This window comes from Cryptomeria japonica, chromosome 5 (genome assembly GCF_030272615.1).
Source record: "Cryptomeria japonica chromosome 5, Sugi_1.0, whole genome shotgun sequence".
NCBI classification, from domain to species: Eukaryota; Viridiplantae; Streptophyta; class Pinopsida; order Cupressales; family Cupressaceae; genus Cryptomeria; species Cryptomeria japonica.
Window position 1 is genome coordinate 97,639,942 of NC_081409.1, and position 16,084 is coordinate 97,656,025.

Consider the following 16,084-nt stretch of genomic DNA (forward strand, 5'->3'; position numbering starts at 1 on the left):
TATATAAGACTTCAGGATTAGGATTGACATCCTCTACATCCATACTTTCAACTGTCGGTAGATCTTTTGTAGCTGTTGTTGTTACCGATGGAGTAATCAAAGGAGGTGGGGTTAAGTTGTCTTTAACCTTGATACTAGGTGGTCCACCAACTTTACCTTTACCCTTGTCTCTTTCTTTCTGATATACCTTTATAGGTTTGTGGCTCATGTATTCTTCTTGTTTTTCTTTTTCCACGAGGAAAATGTCCCATGCATTTTTTGTCTCTCAGTCACCTCATTAACTCTTCCAACCATTAAAGCAATGTGCCGGTGTGCAGTAGAAAATACTGACCAGTTGACTTCAGCAATGAAGTCATCAATTTCTTTGGGTGAATTCACCAGGTATACAACAAGTAGCTTTTTTATCTTTATTTTCTTGTCAAGTTCTACTACTGCTTGTCTCCTTGCTTCTAGTCTCTTAAATAGTTCATCTGGTACTTCATCTACTACTTCCATGAAAAATTTCTTATACATATCCATATGCAATATAACATTTTTTTCTACTTGTTCTTTTTCATCAGCTGTCAAAGTGTCATATAGTTTCTCTATATTCTTCAATTTCCCTTCCTCTGTAATTTCATTCAACAGTATGTCAAGAGGGGCCATGTCCTTATTTGTCCTCTTCTTCTTCTTAGGTGTCAGTTTCTTCTTCTTTGGTGTAGCCTTTCTTACTGGAGATCTCACTACTTGTTGTTTTTGTCTTGTCCTCCTAGGTGAGGGTGTGGTTGCCGGTGAGGGATCTCTTTTCCTTACAACTCTTTTGAAAGTTGTAGGCATGCCATTCTCTGAAGATGTGCCTACTGGTGATAGGTGAGTTTCAGGTTGTGGAGTTGCTAACTCATCCTCTGTTATACCGGTTTGTTCCATTACTTTATCCTTGAATTCCTTTGCTTGCTTAGAACCTTTTCTTACAACTGCCTCAACCTTTTTCACTCTTTTCTTAGATTGTATTTGGCTTTCTATAGTTTCTGCACTACCAAATACTTCTTCCTTAGGTTCTCTAGGGGCTTCCAGAAGTGCTTTAGCATAAGTTTCAATTATATGATCATCTATTTTGTAGCCCATCTCTGTTACCCAAACTGTCCTAGGGATGACTTCTTCCATCCAGATCTCATCCTTCTTGATTACAAAGCATATTTCATCCTTATATTTGTCAACAATCTTTTGTGATAATTTGATTCTTTTCTTTATTTTGGCCTTAAGTGCTTGAAAGAAATCATGGATATTATTTTCCTTATCTTCTCCCATATTATTGAATAGTTCTATTAGTTGTTTACCTACCAGTATATCATATCCAAGTTTTTTGTAGCCTATACCAGGAACCTGTTTGGTTATATGTAGCATCAGACATACTAGCAGATTTCCAAATTTAAAAGTTCCTTTCTTGTCCTTCTTAATCTTGCCTAAGTTGTCAATTAACTCATCCTTCAACCACTCACATATATCAATCTTTGCATTATCCGTGACCATGTCATAAGCACTCTTAATGCATAAATTTGAAACTGAATTCAGTCTATTTGCATGAGTAGCTTTATATCCTAATATCATGTTGATAAATCTTACATTAGTATCTTTTACATCATTGACTCTTAAGGACCTTCTGTTGGATGTTGCACCAGCTAGGTTCATAACTAGGTCATTGGAGACCTTTTTAGTCTTGTCTGGCCTTTTACCGGTGGTCGGTAACCCTGTGATAGCTTTCATAGCTTCCTTGGTGATTTTGTGAATTGCATCTAACCAGAAAAATTCACCATGTACCTTGCTTAAGACTATCCTAATCACGTCCTTGGGGAATTCAGGAATGCTAAGGATCTCTGTAAATCCTAGGGTTTCAATGATCTTGTGTTCATCTTTTACATTGCCGGATTCATCACATATGATAGATTTAAACATGGTTTTAATCTCTTCATCTCCTAGTTCCTCTATGTTACAATGAATGTAAATTCTGGGGTCTTCAGCATAAACAACTCCCTTAGGAATTTGAGAAAAAGCACCTAAAGTATCATCTTTCTTTTCTACCTCAGGAACTAATTGAAATACAGGCCTAGGTCTGTTTACAACTTCAACAATAGTAGGGTTTTCTATATATTCAAGTGCAAAGGTGGATGTCATGATGATAAATACCTTTTTCTGCCTTTGGATGGATGATTGCTTGAAGTGTACTTGCCTCTTTCTCGAAATGTCTTAGCTCAAAATCTTCGCACTCTTCGTAGGTTTGAAATCTCGGTGAAATGAAATGGAGGCAAAACCACAAATTTATAGTGTTTATTTGCCATCTACCACATTAAATGCATGCCAGTTAAGTATTCACTTAACATTGTCTGCCAGTAAGAAGTAATTTCCAACTTCTCATCTCTAACCGAGGGAAAAATAGCACATGTGTCTTTAGATTGCCAAACCCTCAAGGAAACTTTCTTCAATTAGATGAAGAACATCTTGCGGGTGGAGCACTGCTCTATCCTGTCGATGAAGCATCACTCTATCCTGTTGGTGAAGCATTGAATGGTTCTACCGGTGGAGGAGTATTCCCAATATTTAGATCAGCCTTTCTAATCCATTGTTTTGAGAATTCTTGTTTAACCTCTTCAACTTTTTCTTTCCCTTTCAAGCTAGAACTTTTGTTGTTTGCTGGTGATCCTTTACTTCTACAGAATTTTGCAATATGTCTAATCTTGTTACATGCATAACAAGTTACATTATTCTTTTGAATAGCTTTCCCATAACCTATGCCACTTTGTGTTCTGCATTGATTAGATAAATGTCCAAATCTTCCACAAACATAACATCTCACATTCATTCTGCAATTTTCAGAGTTCTGACCAACTTTGTTGCATTTTGAACATTGATCGGTGGGTGTGTTGATATTCTGATAATTTCTAGATCTACATTCATTTGCTCTATGACCATACTTATTACAGTTAAAGCATTTTCCATTGAATTTATAAGTATTAGGTTGTCTTACCGGTTTGCTGTGATCCTGAGTATTTGCAGTACCGAAGCTTTCACCAACTTCAAAGCCAATTCCAGAAGTGTCACCCTTAGGTTTTTGATTCTTCAGCAAGGTGCCAAGTTCCTCTGAGCTTTTCTTGAATTTTTCTTTATGTTGATTTGCAGTTTCTAGTTCTCTTTCTAAGACTTCTTTCTGTCTCATCAATTCATTGGAGTCATTCTGAGTGTGCATCGGATCTGTCTTTAATAGATCATTTTCATGGCTATCTTGTGTTCTCATTTGCTGCATCACTTAGTCTTTTGGTCAATTCTTCTTCATTCTTCTTTCTATCCTCAATTTCTTTACAAAATCTCATAGTCATATCCTGCATCTCATTCTTTGTTGTCATATTCTCTTGTTTCAGCTTGCTTATTTGATCATTAAGTGATTCCTTTTCATCATTTTCATTTTGCATCTTTTCACAAAGTTCTCTTCTCTTATTTCTTGCAATAGTAAGATTCTCTTGAAGTGCTTGAATGATATCTCGAGCTGCCTTTAAACCATCTTCTAGTTTGATATTTTTCAATTTTTCTGCATCATAGTTTGATAGAGCTCCTTCAAGTTGCTTCATCAGATTTTCCATCTTTACTGGTGTCAAGATCTTCCTCAAGCTATTAGGCTTCTGAAAATAGAGGACCAAGCTCTGATACCAATTGTTAGCATTCCCATAGATATTGAGAGGGGGGGGTGAATCAGTATCTAACTGGTGAATAAAATTTCTTATCTTAAAACATGCAGAACATATTATAATAGTGTACCAGTATGCAAGAAATAATGAAATAAACAGAATTAAAAACATCCACATGAAAAGAACACCATGACACAAGGATTTAATGAGGAAACCTGGTGTGGGAAAAACCTCAGTGGGATTTGTGACCCACAATATCCACTTACTGGACAATAAGAGAATATTACTTACAAGAGGGGCCTGCACATGCAGGAAGGCCAATTGCCTAGAGCTCACTACTCAATGGGAAGTCTCACTGACTTACAATGTGGATTATACAAATCCAATATCTTGTACTGCTTTACAATAGCATCTATAATGCCTGATCCAGTACCAGTTGTTGCTCTGCTTCTTACATAAACCCTTAACCTATATTTCGCATAATAGGTCTGCCTTTATATTTTTCTTTTTTGCTTACTTCACTTACATTACTTACAAAATGTCTACAATGATCTCTCTTATATATAAGAGTCATTTTACAACTTACCAAGTCGGCTTACAAAGTTTTTACAATAATAAACAAAATATAATATAACAAAATCCTGTCAGCCTCGATGCCGGTATACTTCCTTTCTTTGTGCTGGTGTTGGTGGTCTGAGTGCTAGTGTTGAGTCTGATCGTTGATGCTGGTGAACTATCTTGCCGGTGTAATGCCTTGTCAGTGTAATGCCTTACCGGTGCCATAGGATTGTAAGGTTGCCATCAATGAAAAAACCTTCAATCACCTACAATGTCTCATTCGAGTGTGCATATGTCAGCAATGACACCATATTGGGTCGCTTTGGGTCATATTGTGTCCTAAGGGGTTATATTGTGTCCCAAGACACCATATGACCCCTATGGACACCATATGACCCCTAACGACACCATAGGACCCCTTAAGACACCAAATCATGTCGTTAGGGGTCATATTGTGTCTTATGGGGTCGTAGGACACAATATGACCCCTAACGACATGGTTTGGTGTCTTAAGGGGTCCTATAGTGTCGTTAGGGTCATAGGGTGTCCATAGGGGTCATATGGTGTCTCATGAACCCTTATGACCTCTTAGGACACCATATGACCCCTAATGACACCATATTGGGTCGCTTTGGGTCATATTGTTTCCTAAGGGGTCATATTGTGTCCTAAGGGGTTCTATGGTGTCCCAAGACACCATATGACCCCTATGGACACCCTATGACCCCTAACGACACCATAGGACCCCTTAAGACACCAAAACATGTTGTTAGGGGTCATATTGTGTCCTACGACCCCGTAAGACACAATATGACCCTTAATGACATGATTTGTTGTCTTAAGGGGTCCTATGGTGTCGTTAGGGGTCATAGGGTGTCCATAGAGGTCATATGGTGTCTTGGGACACTATATGACCCCTTAGGACACCATATTGTGTCCTATATGGGTCATATGGGGTCGTTAGGGGTCATATGGTGTACATAGGGGTCATATGGTGTCTTGGGACACCATAGGACCCCTTGGGACACCATATTGTGTCCTATAGGGGTCATATGGGTTGTTAGGGGTCATATGGTGTCTTGGGACACCATAGGACCCCTTAGGACATCATATTGTGTCCTATAGGGGTCATATGGGGTTGTTAGGGGTTATATGGCATCCTAAGAGGTCATAAGGGTTCATGGGACACCATATGACCCCTATGGACACCCTATGACCCGTAACGACACCATAGGACCCCTTAAGACACCAAATCATGTCGTTAGGGGTCACATTGTGTCCTATGACCTCGTAAGACACAATATGACCCCTAACGACATGATTTGGTGTCTTAAGGGGTCCTATGGTGTCGTTAGGGGTCATATGGTGTCCATAGGGGTCATATGGTGTCTTGGGACTCCATAGGACCCCTTAGGACACAATATGACCAATTAGGACACAATATGACCCAAAGCGACCCAATATGGTGTCATTAGGGGTCATATGGGTTCATGGGACACCATATGACCCCTATGGACACCCTATGACCCCTAACGACACCATAGGACCCCTTAAGACACCAAATCATGTCGTTAGGGATCATATTGTGTCCTACGACCCTGTAAGACACAATATGACCCCTAACGACATGATTTGGTGTCTTAAGGGGTCCTATGGTGTCGTTAGGGGTCATAGGGTGTCCATAGGGGTCATATGGTGTCTTGGGACACCATAGGACCCCTTATGACACAATATGACCGCTTAGGACACAATATGACCCAAAGCGACCCAATATGGTGTCATTAGGGGTCATATGGTGTCCTAAGAGGTCATAAGGGTTCATGGGACACCATATGACCCCTATGGACACCCTATGACCCCTAACGACACCACAGGACCCCTTAAGACACTAAATCATGTCGTTAGGGGTCATATTGTGTCCTACGACCCTGTAAGACACAATATGACCCCTAATGACATGATTTGGTGTCTTAAGGGGTCCTATGGTGTTGTTAGGGGTCATATGGTGTCCATAGGGGTCATATGGTGTCTTGGAACACCATAGGACACAATATGACCCCTTGGGACACAATATGACCCAAAGTGACCCAATATGGTGTCATTAGGGGTCATATGGTGTCCTAAGAGGTCATATGGGTTTATGGGACACCATATGACTCCTATGGACACCCTATGACCCCTAACGACACCATAGGACCCCTTAAGACACCAAATCATGTCGTTAGGTGTCATATCGTGTCCTATGACCCTGTAAGACACAATATGACCCCTAACAACATGATTTGGTGTCTTAAGGGGTCCTATGGTGTCGTTAGGGGTCATATGGTGTCCATAGGGGTCATATGGTGTCTTGGGACACCATAGGACCCCTTAGGACACAATATGACCCCTTAGGACACAATATGATTCGAAGCAACCCAATATGGTGTCATTAGAGGTCATATGGTGTCTTAAGAGGTCATAAGGGTTCATGGGACACCATATGACCCATATGGACACCCTATGACCCCTAACGACACCATAAGACCCCTTAAGACACCAAATCATGTCGTTAAGGGTCATATTGTGTCCTACGACCTCGTAAGACATAATATGACCCCTAACAACATGATTTGGTGTCTTAAGGGGCCCTATGGTGTCGTTAGGGGTCCTATGGTGTCGTTAGGGGTCATATGGTGTCCATAGGGGTCATATGGTGTCTTGGGACACCATAGGACCCCTTAGGACACAATATGACCCAAAGCGACCCAATATGGTGTCATTAGGGGTCATATGGTGTCCTAAGAGGTCATAAGGGTTCATGGGACACCATATGACCCCTTAAGACACCATATGACCCCTAACGACATGATTTGGTGTCTTAAGGGCTCCTATGGTGTCCCAAGACACCATATGACCTCTAACGACACCATAGGACCCCTTAAGACACCAAATTATGTCGTTAGGGGTCATATTGTCTCTCTCTCTCTCTCTCCACCTCTCTCTCTCTCCCTCTCTCCCTCTCCTCTCTCTCTCCCTCTCCTCCCTCCCTCTCCTCTCTCTCTCTCTCTCTCCCTCTCCTCCCTCCCTCTCCTCCCTCCCTCTCCTCTCTCTCTCTCTCTATCTCCTCCTCCTCCTCCTCCTCCTCCTCCTCCTCCTCCTCCTCTCTCTCTCTCTCCCTCTCCTTCTCTCTCTCTCTCTCTCTCTCTCTCTCTCTCCTCCTCTCTCTCTCTCTCTAAAATATGATTAATAAAATCCAATATCCGATTAAATCGAATATCGGATTTCTGCAAATAAATGGCGGCAACGGGAAATTTTTTGGGGACCACAAATTTTTGTACTAAAATCGGATATCAGATAAAATCTGATATTCGATTTTTGTATTCAAGTTTTCAAATTTCAAATTTTGGCTCGGGAATGCTTTGGTATTTGGCTTGGAAGTGACAAGCCTAGAAAGTCAACTGAAAAAATGTGTTTTTTAGTATTCCTTGATTTTCCAGACTTTACTCTGGTGGCTGACCATTTTTTTTGTAACCAAAATTGATAAAATGAAAAGGGTTTTTTAAGGACATTCCTAGCTTTCCAACAATATAAGGCTTGTCTTATTTTGACTTTAATAAATAATTATTATTTATTTTCTAATTGAATTCTGACAATAGTCCTAATTGATATACTGATTGAAAAACACTCATAACTTTCAAATGGTATAACATTTTTTGAAACCGAAACATGCGTCACATCCTATGCTTTGTCTACTATAGGGAAAAAATAAAAAATAAAAAAAATCATAAGGTTTTAACCAAGTTAAGGTGGTCAGACGTAGGAGTTTCTGAATTTCTGAAAAGATGTAGTAAAAAATTCATAAATAATTATTTAATTTATAAAAAGTTAAAAAAAAAATGTGTCAGATCTGGACATGAGTCTAATACTTATTTTATAAATATTATAAAAAAATATTAAGATTTGATTGTGATTATGGTGGTCAGACATACGTCTACTTCTTATTTTTTTCCTGAAATTTAAGTACCACTGCATTGAAATTTGAAATTTTCATCAAATAGGATTTTTTTTTTCCAAAAAATTACTAGTAGCTTAGAAACTACATTCAATTTTCTATACATTCTCTTCTTACATATTTTAAAAATAATGTTCACAACTTATTCAAATTTTCATGTCAAGTTGCATAACTCTGATTTTCTGAAATTTCATTGCCACTTAAGGTCCTGTTTTGGCACACCATGATCCTACACATACCCATAGATGATATATCATTATAGTGTTAGGATGATCTGATATCGGAGGAAAACTAAGAGGGAGGAGGGGTGAATCAGTTTTCCACAAGTTGAACAATTAAAGTAGATTAAAAACCATTTACTGGAGCATACTATAAATAGCACATTGAAAGATAAAGCATGAAAGCACAAAATACGCAACACCAATATTTTGATGTGGAAAACCTGATAAAGTGGAAAACCATAATGGGAAAGCCTCATAATCTGATATCACCTTTTATATGTACTATGTTGATAGTGTATACCACATTATTGATAACTTCTCTCCAATAGATATCAGGCAATTTGGCTTCCATAATCATTGACCTTGCAACATCTATGATATTTATATTCTTCCTTTCCACTATTCCATTCTTTTTGTGGAGTTCTAGGTGTAGAAAAATATCTTATGATTCCATGCTTCTCACAAAAGTTGTTAAACACATTGGATGCAAATTCACCACCTTGATCTGATCTTAAACATTTTATCTTCAATCCTGTTTTTGTCTCAACCGTAGCTTTGAAAATTTTGAATTTCTCAAGAGCATCAATTTTTTATTTAAATGCAACCCACAACATTCTAGAATAATCATCAATAAGCAACATCAAGTATCTGTCACCTTGAAAAATTTTAGTCCTTGCCAGTCCACATAGATTATTATGAATAAGATCAAGAATTTCATTAGATTTATCATGTATGCTTCTGAAATAAGTTTTAACTTGCTTAACCATTTGACATTCTCTACATATTGGATTATGAGGCTTGATAATCTTGGGCAAATCTCTGAGAGCCTGTGTTGATTTGATCTTCACTATGCAATCAAAATTCATGTGACACATCCTCTTATGCCATAACCAAATTTCATTAGTCCGAGCAATCAAGCAAGCCTTTGTTAGGGTTCCCACAGATACTGAGAGGGAGGGGTGAATCAGTATCTGACCGGTAACGAGATTTTCTTAAAACTAAATATGCAGAACATAAAGTAACAGTATACCGGTATGCAAGAATTAATGTAAATAATAGAATCAAAAACATCCACATGAAAAGAACACCATAACACAAGATGTTTAATGAGGAAACCCGGTGTGGGAAAAACCTCGGTGGGATTTGTGACCCACAATATTCACTTACTGGCCAATAAGAGAATATTACTTACAATAGGGGCCTACACATGCAAGGCCAACTGCCTAGAGCACACTGCTCAATAAGAAGTCACACTGACTTACAATGAGGATTATGCAAATCCAATGATCTGTACTGCTTTACAATAGCATCTTCAATGCCAGATTCAGTACTGGTTCTTGCTCTGTTCTTTACATATACCCTTGACCTACAATTCGCATATTAGGTCTGCCTTATAATTTTCTTATGCTTTCTATCCATATCCTACAAATGTCTACAATGATCTCTTTTATATACAAGAGTCATTTTACAATTTGCCAAGCTGGCTTACAATAAATAAACAAAATATTACATATCAAAAATCTTGTCGGCCTTTGTGTCAGTATACATATTTTCTTCTATGCCGGTGTACATCTTCTATGTCGGTGCTGGTGTAGATTGATCTTGCTGATGCCAGTATAATGTCTTGTCGGTGCCATAGGATTGCAAGGTTGCCTATGTAATGCTTTTGCCGGTATAATGTCTTGCCGGTGCCATAGGATTGCAAGGTTGCCTGTGTAATGCTTTGTCAGTATAATGTACTGCCGGTGCCATAGGATTGCAAGGTTGCCATCAATGACAAAACCTTCAATCACACACAATGTCTCATTGGAGTGTCCATATGCCAACAGCCTTCTCACTAGAGTTCAAATGAAATATATATTTCCTTTGGTCTAAGTTTCGGATGCAATTTCCAATCCAGATTTATTGATAATCTTGCACTTTCCATCTTTAAATTGTAAATGAAATCTTCTATCCACCATTTGACCTAAACTCAAAATATTATGCTTCAAACCTTCAACATAATAAACATTGACAGTATTAGTCTTAGCATCCAAGGATATTGTTCCTTTTCCCTTGATCATGCATGCCTTGTTGTCTCCAAATCTGACTAGTCCACCATCAAATTCTTGTAGAGTCAGGAATTTCCTCTCATCACCAGTCATGTGATGTGAGCAACCACTGTCTATAACCCATTCATCCTTCTCTTCAATTTTAGCAATGAGAGCCTTCTCCTTAGTATGATTTGTATCAATGATAGGTTCCGGAGAATCATCCTTAATAGCAATAAAGACCCAATCTTTACCAGAGCTTCCATTACCGGATCCACTTACAGGCTCATCATCATCATCAATATTTCCAAAATCATCATTACCAACATGATGAATACTAAGAGGGGGGGGGGGTGAATTAGTATACCAATAATTACTAAACTTAAACACTTAAATAGTTTAGTAGTAAACTGGTATAACAGTTTTACTAACAAACTGGTTAACACAAATGCAAACCAAACAACAAAAAGGCATTCACCCATAGAAGCACAATCACCATAACACAAGAGATTTTGATGTGAAAACCCAAATGGGAAAAACCATGATGAGATGAAACTCACAAGTAACTATCTACAGAATACTAACCAGACCGGTTAAGGTCATACAATGTTCTTCACCAGAATAGATCTTGTTATGAATCTCAATCTCTGTTAGGAGATAAGTCTGATTAAAGACTATCTTGTGAGAGGATTTCAAATCTACAGATGTGAACCACCTTGTTAGAGGATTTAAAAAGGCTTTTCTGGGCCTACCCGGTTAAGGGTTTCAGACTTGTCAAAGATGTGAGTAATCAACAAGTGAATGATCTAGCAAATAGCACAGTCTGCTTGGTTAGATCCATGATAGCTCATTGCTAATGCATTTCAGCATTACTTCAGTCTTTAGTAAATCCACACTCTGTTACAGCACACAGACTTGATCTTCTCTTTTAAGATCGCACATACAAAAACTCATCAACCACCAAAAACCCTAACAACTACTTCTCTTAAAACCCTAGACATGATGTCCTTAAAAAGGAATCTGATTTCATGTCAGTCCAATAGGATTACATTGCAAGTTCCTAGGTTCATTGCATCTAGACACATTTTATAACATGACACAAATCACCATCAAAGTGTCGGTGGATGGTAACTCATCACAAAAATACCGGTTCATACAACTTTACTAATTACTGGTTGGTAACTCATCACAGAGTAATACCGGTTGTCCAAATATGAAGATTGCGAAAATGATAACTGCCGCTTCATTTTCTTCGCTCCTCTTGAGATCCTTGAACTGCTTGAGGTCTTCATACTACTTGAGATTGGTAAACACTTTCTGTAAAACACTGATAGCCTAAAGACTATAATACATAATACCGGTTTGGAACAAATACCGGTTGAGCATAACTCATACATAGAAAGTGATCTCAAAGCAAGTGTGTCTCCATAAATGACAATCACAACATAAACATCAAAAATGCCAACAATCTCCCCCTTTGGCATTGATGGCAACACTTAGGAAAATTTTGACATCTAAGTGTTTTACAACAAAAATATGCCATAATCAAAATTAGCCCCCCCAAGCATATACACTACCCCTTTTGCAGAAAATATAATGTATACTACTCCCTTATAGAGATAAACATGAAAGTATACATAACATGCATCAAAAAAATTTAAATACAGAATACTACTCCCCCTTTGCCAACAATTACAAAGTGCAGCTGAATAACTCTTGTTTCCATTATCATTAAAATTATAAGAGTTTAGGACAATAAAGAGTGAAACTTGTCAAAAACTAATTTAAAGTCCTGCATAAATGTCTTCATGGATAAAGACCATGACTCAAGCAATGAGGTAACAACCTCACTTTTTGTTTGCATCTGGGATACCTGTTCCTCCATGGCGTCCAAGGTACTCATCTCTTGAGTGATCGTTAAGGCATCTAGATTGAGATAGCATTTCTAAAGTATTTGCAGTCTGGGTAGTAGAACCAGATGAAGTTCCTGCAAATATCATGTCTAGTTCCTGATCTCTAACTCTATTCTTGTAGACTGGAGTTAAAACCGATGAACGGTTTGCCCATAAGCAGTGGAGGAATCATAGGGTGTCTTGAAGGTGCTTATGTATGTCTACAAATCAGTTTGCAGTTTGTCTTTTTCAGCAAGGACATCATCATAGAATAGACGAGGTTGACATATCTTACTGAGCAATAGATTCCCCTCATCCAGAGCATCTCTTATGTCCTTCTGTGCCTTCTGAAGTTCAGACTGGAGCTCATTCAACTTCTTCACCATGGCAGTGTTCATAGCCTTTTGATGCTTCTTTTAAACATTGGCTTCAGCAACATCTTCCAAACATTGTACTTGGTCCTCTACAACTATGCATAGGAGCTTCAATTGAGTTAGAGAGGAATTGGTACTTGGGAGATTGGTACCAGGAATCAAACTGGTGAGAGTTTCCATCGTAGTTTGAATCACAGCTTCCTCCTTTTTCCTCCTTAGTGCTTCCAGTCACTCTTGAGCAAGCTTAATACTTTGCAGTAGCTCCATTTCATTTGTAGATTGGAGGTCAATGGGATTGGTGATGTCAGTCAGTTTGGCTTTACCACCGGTTGCCTTTGGGGTCTCTACATGTACACTCTTTTCTGCTTCCTCCTTTTCCTTGGCTTTTTGCTTATCTTCTTCTGCCTTCTTCTACTCCTCAGCTTCTTTCTTTCTTTTCTCTTCTTCCTTCTTCCTTTCTTCTTATTTCCGCTTCTCTTCTTCTTTCCTCTCCTCTTCCTTCTTCTTCTTCTCCTCTTCTTGTTTCTTCTCCTCTTCCTTCTTCTTCTCCTCTTCTTGTTTATTCTCTTCTTCCTTCTTCTTCTTCTCCTCTTCATGTTTCTTCTCTTCTTCCTTCTTCTTCTCCTCTTCCTGTTTCTTCTCTTCCTCTTTTCTCTTCTCTTCCTCTTTTCTCTTCTCTTCTTCATTTCTATTCTCCTCTTCCTTTTGCTTCTTCTCTTCTTCTGCTTGTTTCCTCTTCGCTTCCTCCTTTCTCTTTTCCTTGTCTTGTTTCTCTTGTCCTGTCATTTCTATTGGTGTATCCAGAGTAAAATCTTCACCGTCCAAAGTATCAATATCAATAGGGTCCATTTTCTTAGTGACCTGTTCTCCTTCACTGTTATACACCTCATCTAGTTTTTCTATTTCCGGTTCTTGTTCAACCTTTTTGTTGGCTTTAGACACTTGGTGCAATCTCAGAGCAGCTTGGGCATGAGAGCGGCTATCTTTTACCACCTCAAGCACTTTCCCTTCTAGCAATAGGAGTCTCCTTCTTCGCATAAAGAAGAGGCCTTTATATTTTTCCACAACTTCATAAAGTTTGGAATTAGACACATTAGGAAAATGTTGAGCAAATATTTCCTCTCTTATCTCCTGTTCCTTTTCTATGGCAATGCACCATTTGTTGTCTAAAGAACTATATAAAAAATTTGGTGTCATAGATTTAATTTCTGATGGCGACCGGTCATTAATACATAAATATTGAATGACTTCCTATTCTACTTCCTCCTTCTCATTATCATTGAAATCATCAAAATAATCTGCCAAATCACTCAGCACTTTTCTCCTAATGTTCTTAATAGTTCTTTGACAACATGTCAAAGGTTTGTAAGAGGAAATATCAATATTTACTGGTGCTAATGATGCCAGTTCATTGCTAGTTGTCTTTGTCTTCTTTCTTCTTTGCCTAGTCTTCTTAGGCTTTTCTTCATATTTTGTATCTTCTGAGTCCGGTGTGTTGCCTTTTGTCTTCCTCTTTCTCTCAAAGACTTTGGCGGGTGCAACTTCTAGTTTCTTCTTTGCCGATGACCGCTTGGTCACTTTAGGATTCGCTGAAGTTACCAGTGTCGATACATATGGTACTGTCTTTCCTTTCTACATAGAGGGCTCCTCAACCGGTGTAACCCTTTCCAGATAGGTGTCGGTTCTCTTCATTTTAGGATCAAGCGGTGAGGCAAGTAGGGTAGAAGCATACCCATCTAGCGTGTCATACATCACCTCATAACCCATAGGCTCCACTTCTTCCTTTTTGGGCTCAACAATCTCCATTATGCACTCATGTACTTTGATGATAAAGCAAATGTCCTCTTCATACTTCTTGATAATATCACCAGATATTCTCACTCTTTGGCTCATCTTGTGTCTGAACTCATCAAAGTATTTATTCAGGACTTCAGGGTAACCGATTCTAACTGCTTGAAGACTTTCCCTGATTTGCTTTGTAACTGGTTGGTCAACAGACCACTGAATATCATCAACTTCTGGGAAGTAGCCTTGGAAGTAGAAGAACAATCCGACCAATAGTTGTCTGAATTTAAATCTCAAGGCATTGTCCTATTTGATTGACTTCAGGTTCACCAGTGGTTGCCTTTGCATACAGGTGCATAAATCAAATGAGGCATCTTCCATGATCATCCTGTAGCTAGCATTTACCATTGCAGTAGAGACAGAGTTAATTCTACTAGTATGGAATGTCCGGTAACCTATCACCATGCAGGCATACTTGACCAGATTGTCCTTGATGGTATTGATGATCATTCCCCATTGGTCGCTCACTGAACCGATGAGCTTGGTCATTTCGATCTTGCTGATCTTCCTTAGGGCTGGCACTTCTCCAACATTACAAAAACTGGTGACGACATGAATTGCTTCTGGTGTGATGTCATGTGTTCACTCCAAATACATTTTGTCACCGTGCACTCTACTTAGAATGATGTGAATGTGATCATCTGTGAATTCTTCAAGGAAATAGATCGCATTGTGAAGCTTCTTTTCCAAGATGCTGAATTTTAGTTTGATCTTCTTGTCCTTTTTGCAAAACAAACTCAATCGAGAATGGATCACTAGAGATCCTAGGTCTTCAATTTTACAGTCAATGTAATCCGAAATACCTTCCTCTACTATAACACCAACGAATATTTGGGATAGTGCATTATATTTTGCCTTTTGTTGGATGAAATCTATTGACTCAATGGGTGCACTAGAACTAGAGTGCGATGTTGAAGCCATGATAAACAGATAAAATCAAAAAATACCTTTGAAAGTCAAGATTTAGGGCTTGCAAATTCTGTTTTGTCACTGACTACTTTAGTTGTTGGGTTACCGCTTTGAGTTGTACACTTGACTGAATGATGTTATCTTTAGATTCTTCTTCAAAGTTTTGAAATCTCTCTGAATTGCAAGACAAATCATCTTTTGTCGCTCTGCACTTGAAAACTTCTTCGCTCGAAAAAAGATAAGTGAAAATAACTTGAAAATCCCTTTTAAATAAGTTCTCCACCTACTATAATAAATGCTCCATCATTAGGGTGTAAACCCTAATTTTCCTTTTACCATTTTTGATCTTCCGCCAATTGATAGGTATCACATACTGGTTAAGGTCTTTTACCGGTGTAAACCAGGGGTTCGAAATATTTTACCAATTTGTTTCCCTCTAAGCTCTCCTGTAGCTTAGTTTGTTAGTTCAAAGATTTCCACACCAAGTGCAGAAACCAGTTCTTCTAGAACACTTCTTCTGGTTTCTTTTTCCAGGTTTTCTTCATATCCGCTTGAATAGTTTCAACATCAAGGAAGGAGTGACCGGTATATCATCTGATATATTC